We start from the raw sequence: 7,500 nt of genomic DNA on the forward strand, positions 1-7,500 counted from the left end.
TTAATATAAATATATGCACACTTGTATATATATATATATGTACATACATATATATATATATATATATATATATACATATATACATGTATATATATATATGTATATATATATATATATATATATAGATATGCACAAATTTCACAAGTCACACGTGAATCACAAATATGCAGAGTCCACTAGGAAAAGGAAAAACACACGGAGTCCGAGCGCTTTCGTGATATATTCACATTATCTGTACTCCTTCATAATGTGAATATATCACGAAAGCGCTCGGACTCCGTGTGTTTTTCCTTTTCCTAGTGGACTCTGCATGTATATATATATATATATATATATATATATATATATATATATATATTAATGTTTGTGTGTGTGTGTGTGTGTGTGTGTGTGTGTGTGTGTGTGTGTGTGTGTGTGTGTGTGTGTGTGTGTGTGTGTGTGTGTTTGTCTGTGTACGTGTGTGTGTGTGTGTGTGTGTGTGTGTGTGTGTCTGTGTGTGTATGTGTGTGTGTGTGTGTGTGTGTGTGTTTGCGGGTGTGAGTGTGTGTGTATGTATATGTTCGTGTATATATATATATATATATATATATATATATATACATATATATACATATATATATACATATATATGTATATATATATATATATATATATATATATATATATATATATATATATATATATATATTACATCTTCCGTGCAAAAAGTAGTTTTTGCACTAAAGATGTAATATACAAAAGTGCTCTGCTTCGTTAATTTCTTTTTTCAAGTGGTCTACTTTGCATATATATATATATATATATATATAAATATATATATATATATACACATATATATGTATATATATATACTTATATACATACATACATATATATATATATATATGTATATATATATATATATATATATGCTGAGACATTGTGACAATTTGAGGAAGGTGGAAAGTCACAAGTCTAGGCCCTAGTTGTGAACGTATTCCTGACCGGTTACGCTCTATGATTCTTCAGATGAACGGACTATGGACTATGGACTACCTATAGAAGACCATCCGCTCGCGCGAGATTGGTAGTTGTAGGAGGGAAAGAGATGTCTGTATGAAAATGAAAAATTAGTTGTGTATTAGAGTGCTATTGCCAACGTGTGACTTTTATGATTATTTATTGCGTGATGTCATGGCTCTGGAGGATTGGGCAGGAGACTTGAAGTTGGAGGCTGATATCAATATTTGTAACTATGAGGAGGTTTTTTGGGGTACTTATTCAATAAAACCTCAACCAACAGAATTTGAAAAGGAGTAGGAGGCTTAGTCGTAAGGACAGACAGAAAAATTGGAAAGACTTTTAGTGGTAGGTAAACTGATATGAGATGATACAGTAGGAGAGAATGTTAGAAATCAAATTAATTTCAGTAGAAGAAAAATCTTAGGTAGATGCTTCTGCGTGTAGTCGCATTTTTTGCCTTTATGCGGGTGTATATTTAACAGGATATATATGAGGGAAGTCATATTCTGGTTCCGGGCGATGAAACAGACTTCCTAAAGTAGCGGAGCTATTTTGCCAGCAAGAAGAGAACATTTAATTGTATATATATTCGGTTGATATGTGAATATATATTAAATATCCATATGAATATGTATACAAATATAAATAAAAGTAAGAATATAACCAGCGAGGACTGAACCCGTCCAGCCATAGCACGTCTATTGAGAATCTGCTACCTCTTCTCTCCCTTGCCGCTGGATATAGGCAGACTCATGTCCGTGATACTTAGTTAGACAGAACCCAGCACATTGCGGCATGTCTGATCACGATCAGTCAAAGCTGGTAAAAGGATACGTTGTAAATATGCGCACCTATACGTGACTCTGCGGGGAAACTGGCAGCATATATTGAAAAACAAGGTCGAGTTCCTTCCCAGGAGGTGGCGTTCACTGTTGTTTTGACCAAAGCATACAGCAACTTAAAATTTGAAACATGGTTACCACTTTTGTAAAAACCATAAATAATTCCAATGTGCGTAAAGTGTTTTCCGAAAATGTAAGTGTATCTGTAAAGATGAGAGAGTGGTGTAAAAATGTGTAAAATCCGAGAGACGTCACAAAATAATATAATTTACATAATAATAAAATAGTAATATATCAAAACAAAACAAAATAAAATAAAATGAAATTAAATCACTATAATAATTCAATTCAAAGTTATGCAACATCATGTCAGACATTACATCGTCTTATGTTATACAACATAACATATCTTAATTTATCTTAGCATGAGTGGAAGGGCGGTGAGTTAAACACTAAACACATAGAGCAGTTGGAGTTTTATTCACTGACGTTTTGTCCTTACCAGGACATTCTCAAAGTACTTTGAGAATGTCCTGGTAAGTACGAAATGTCACTAAATAAAACTCCAACTCTTCTCTGTGTTTAGCTCACCACCCTTCCACTCATTTGTCTTCCATACTTCAACTTATCATAGTATACCCAAAAAGATATTAATGATATTTTATATGATATAATGTAATATAGATAATGGAATGAGGCATAATGATATAAGATATCCAGAAAGCAACCGGCATCAAACCCCCAACTCAGGAAGTGTGGACAACTGGGTACCGGATAAAATCCCCCTCGCTAAGTAGACGCTGTTCTGATGTATACTTTTTTGTAAATTTCGCCCATTTTATGTCCCCTACTTTTATTTTATTTTATTATTAATGTTGGCATTGGTAGTTATGTATAAGACTTCAATCTTCTTCCTCTGTCCTTTTGTCAATTTTTTTCTCACTACCTCTGCCTGTTGCCAGTCGGGTAGATGCCCTTCTTGTTCCAAGTGACCCAACATCGCGTTTGAAAGGCGATACCGGTAGTATCTTAGGTCCACCTTATGTTCCCTCACCCTGGCTTGTAAACTACTCTGGCTCTCACTGTAATAAGACTTATCACAGTTGCCACATGGGATCTATATATGATGTTGAGGTCGTTTAGTGTTTTTTGACGTTGGCGTTATTAGTTGCTTGATTTTCTTCCTTGTGTCGTTCATTATTTTCAGCCCTAGTGGGCGTACAGCTTCCCCCATTGTATATGAGAATTCCAAGCCTGGTATGACCAGGTATTGTTTGTCTTACCTATTGTCTGGGTCTCTTCGTTGCCTGATGTTTCGTGCCTTTCGTAAGGAGGTGGATAGTAATCCCTCTGAATAGCCTAGCGACTTTAAGGTGTTTGTGACACGACGAATTTCTTCATCGAGGAACAACTTGCTACAGATCCTTATCGCTCTGAGGAAAAAATCGATTACCACCATTTCTTTGGTTCGTTCACCATGTGCACTGTAGCAATGTAATAAGTCGACTTTGTTGGTGAACTTCCAGTAAACTTTAAAGTGCTCTTTTTTTGTCTTATCTGATAATCTCCGTGTCAAGATAAGGCAGACGACCGAAAGAATCAATATTCATTTCACTGTGGAGATTGAGTCTCTCGGTCGCCTGCCACTTTTTGGATACAGAACACTCACGAACGCTCCCCTGAAGATAAACAACACAAACGTTTCATTGAAAGACCAAGCCTGTGTGCTGGGTAGCATACTGTATAGTGGCTTTACCTGGATCCCACATGTCCACAGAAAAGGAGCGAGAGCTAAGGCTGTGTTGAGAAGGCTAAAGCACCTCAAAACCGCAACACTGTCCATCAAACGTCGATCGTACCTAGCCCTAGTCAGACTGATTCTGTGCCAGTCTCCAGGATTGAGCCAGCTGATATGTTCCACTAACAACTATGACCATCAGAGGGTTCAGAATACCGCAGTCATGTTCATCATGGGGCCGCGATGGAGTGACTTCAGAATCGTTAACTCCCTGCACCGAGATTTCACCATCAGTCCATTCAACCAAAACGCACACAAACTTCACATGAGACACCTATAAAGACTACACGCCAAATACAAACATCTGATATGACACATATCACCTAGACCACACCGCACAGACTAATTGTCAGCTGCACCTCTCCCTCGGGTGGTATACACGAAAAACCGTGTATAGCCGCGCTTATATACAACGTATCCTTTTACCAGCTTTGATTGTTCATGATTAGATATGCCGTGATATGCCGGGGACTGTCTGACTAAGTACTACGAATATGAGTCCCTCTGTCACCAGTGGTAAACGGAGGAAAGGAAGCAGATTCTCAGTAGATGTACTATGGCTGGCCAGGTTCAGTCTTCGCTAGTTATACTTTTATTCTTATTTATATTTGCATAGATATTTATATATGCATTATATTATGAATTCACATCTCAATTGAATGTATATACAATTACCTGTTCTCCTTTTGCTGGTAAAAAGGGCCCGCTACTTCAGGAACCCTGTTTTGTCGGCTGAAACCAGAATATGACTTGCCCTTATATATCCCGTTGAATGTATAACCGCATAAAGGCAACAAGCCTCCATGCGTAGCATACACACACAAACACATTGCAAACAAATATACGACTACACGCAGAAGCATCTACCTAACATTTTTTCTCCTACTGAAATTAATTCAACTTCTAACTTTCTCTCCTACTGCATGTTCTCATTTCAGTTTACCCACCACTAAAAGTCTTTCCAATTTTTTATCTGTTCTCATGACTAAGCCTCCTACTTCTTTTCATACTTTGTTGGTTGAGTTTTTTTTTAATAAGTATCCCAAAAAGCCCCCTTACAATTACAGATACTGATATCATCCTCCAACTCCAAGTCTCCTGCCCATCCCTACAGAGCCACGACATCACGCATTAAGTATTCCTAAAAGTCACACGGTGGCAATAGCCCTCCTCTTTAATACACAACTGTCTTTTCATTTTCATACAGCCATCTTTTTCCCTCCGACATTTACCAATCCCGCGCAAGCAGGTGGTGTTTTCTAGGTAGTCCATATTCCATTCCACTGAAGAAGCGTAGAATGCAACCGGTCAGGAAGACATTCACAACTAGGAACTAGACCCGTGAGTTCTTTTTCCCATCTTCCTTATATATATATATATATATATATATATATATATATATATATATATATATATATATATATATATATATATACACATATATATATATATATATATATATATATATATATATATATATATATATAATGCATGTGTGCACCCAAATGTACCTTTTTCCATTATAAGGTCGGTAGCCAAGTTAAAGCACATTCCATGCATTAAAAACCCTTTCTATAGTCCACCCTTCTCAACAGCTCGTGAATGATGAGCCCTTCCTGTTGCCAGTCACTTCTTTGCTTTCAGAATAATGAATTGAGGCGTAAGGCTTTCGCAGTAGGTCCCGACAGCTGGATCTGGTACAACTTCACCGCTCTAACATGGGGTGACATCGCATTTTTCTTATCCATTCAAAATAACATGCGATGCATTTGAAAACATCTCGGACACCATCATTTATCCATTTGTAATCATCCTCCATCTACTCATATCCTTGCTCAATCTCTTCCCTACTCAACAGATATTTCTCTTGTGTCCAAGCCCCTTTGTTTCTATCCACCATTTTTATTTTTGGTTTTCCTCTCAAGTTCACTATCTCTGTTTCTGTTTTACACACTTACTTATTTGTTTATTTATTTATTTATTTACTTATTTATTTATTGATTTATTGATTTATTTATTCATTTATTTACATATTCAATTATGTATTTATTTATTTATTCATTTTTTTTACTTATTTATTTATTTATTCATTTATTTATTTATTTATTTATTTACCTATATATCGATTTATTTATTTATATTTTTTAAGGCTTTCCTTAATCTTATTTTTTTATAAGCCCAAATACCTCAGCACACTTTAGTATACATCTTTGATCTACGACTTTGGAATACACTGCCAGTGCTTTTTAGTATACTCGTACAAGTTAATTTCAGTTATAATGCACTGTTGTAGCGTGATTCTAATTTTATTTATTTTTTTCGTCATACTTCACTAAAAATAGTGAGTTTATTTTTCGATACTGTAACAAATTTTCAAAACCAGCTGGCGTGCCAAGGTCGACCCTGTCACGTGCCATTTTTGTCACGCATGACAGCACTTTCCTCACCCCATCTAGCCCAAGTCCCCTCTCCGTCCACTTTAATGGGTAATATCACTTCATACATCCTCCTGTTTCCGCTCATTCTTAAGTACCTATTTCTCATAACACTTTTCATTCTGCACTGACATTTCCTTCCTTCCTTTACTTTATAGTCCACCTCCACCTCCTCAATTGGCTGCCACAGGCGGCCCCAAAGAATTTCCTTTTCCTCCTGTCTCTCATACTTCACGCTTGCTTTCACCATATATATATATATATATATATATATATATATATATATATATATATATATATATATATATATATTATATATATATATGTATATATATATATACATATACATATACATATATATATATATATATATATATATATATATATATACTATAATAAAATAGAAGCCTCTGTCTGTCTGTCTATTTGTTTGTTCACGAACTCCTCCTAGGATTCTGATACCCTATCACTCCAGGTACTTGGATAACCATATTTCATTAAAAAATTGGTTAGGGTTAAGTGTTAAAGTTAAGTGGGGTATGGTTAGATTAGGGATTATTTAGGAACTCATCCTAGGTTTTTGCAGATAGACCTCTATAACCAAATATAATCCCTTGGTCAATAAGTAATGAGAAAATATCAGGTAGACATTAAATAGGATTTGATCAAAATACTACTTTATGGTGAAGTACACATACATATATTCTATAAAATAACTAACAGTCAACTTTCTCTATTTGTAGGTCTGAGTGCAGCAGTGAACGTGGTGGGACCAGTCTGATCCGGTTTGCCGATCTGTGAACACTTGTCAAGATGCAGGGAAACATGGAGCAACGTTACATCATCAAATTTTGTGTTAAACTTAAGAAAACCAAAGAAGCTATGGAATGTTAAAGGAGGCCTATGGGGATGAACAGATGAACCAAGCAAGTTTCTATCAGTGGTTTAACAGATTTTCTGAAGGAAATGAACAGGATGAGGATAAACCCAGATCTGGAGCACCGAAAATTGCACGCAAGGAGGAAAACATTGAGGAAGTGCAAAGGTTTAGTGATGCAAGACCGTGGAATACCTGTGAGGATATCTGAAGCTGTTGGTGTTAGTATTGGCACAGTAGAGACAGTTCTGACTGAAGATCTGAAGCTCCACAAAGTCTGTGCCAAGTTTGTGCCAAAGATCCTCTCCGACGACCAGAGTCAGTTTCGTGTGGAATGTTACACTGACATTCTCGAAATGATAGAGGCTGATCCAGGTTTCCTGAATAAGGTAATGACTTGCGACGAGAGTTGGGTGTTCACCTACGACCTTGAGATCAAGCGTCAGAGTGCTCAGTGGAAGCACGTGACCTTCCCAGACCCAAAAAGGCAAATATGAGCAGGTCGCAAGAGAAGGCCATGGTCATTCCTTTCTTTGACTCCCAGGG

This window comes from Oratosquilla oratoria, chromosome 17 (genome assembly GCF_046742065.1).
Source record: "Oratosquilla oratoria isolate Oo_2021 chromosome 17, ASM4674206v1, whole genome shotgun sequence".
In the NCBI taxonomy this organism is placed as follows: Eukaryota; Metazoa; Arthropoda; class Malacostraca; order Stomatopoda; family Squillidae; genus Oratosquilla; species Oratosquilla oratoria.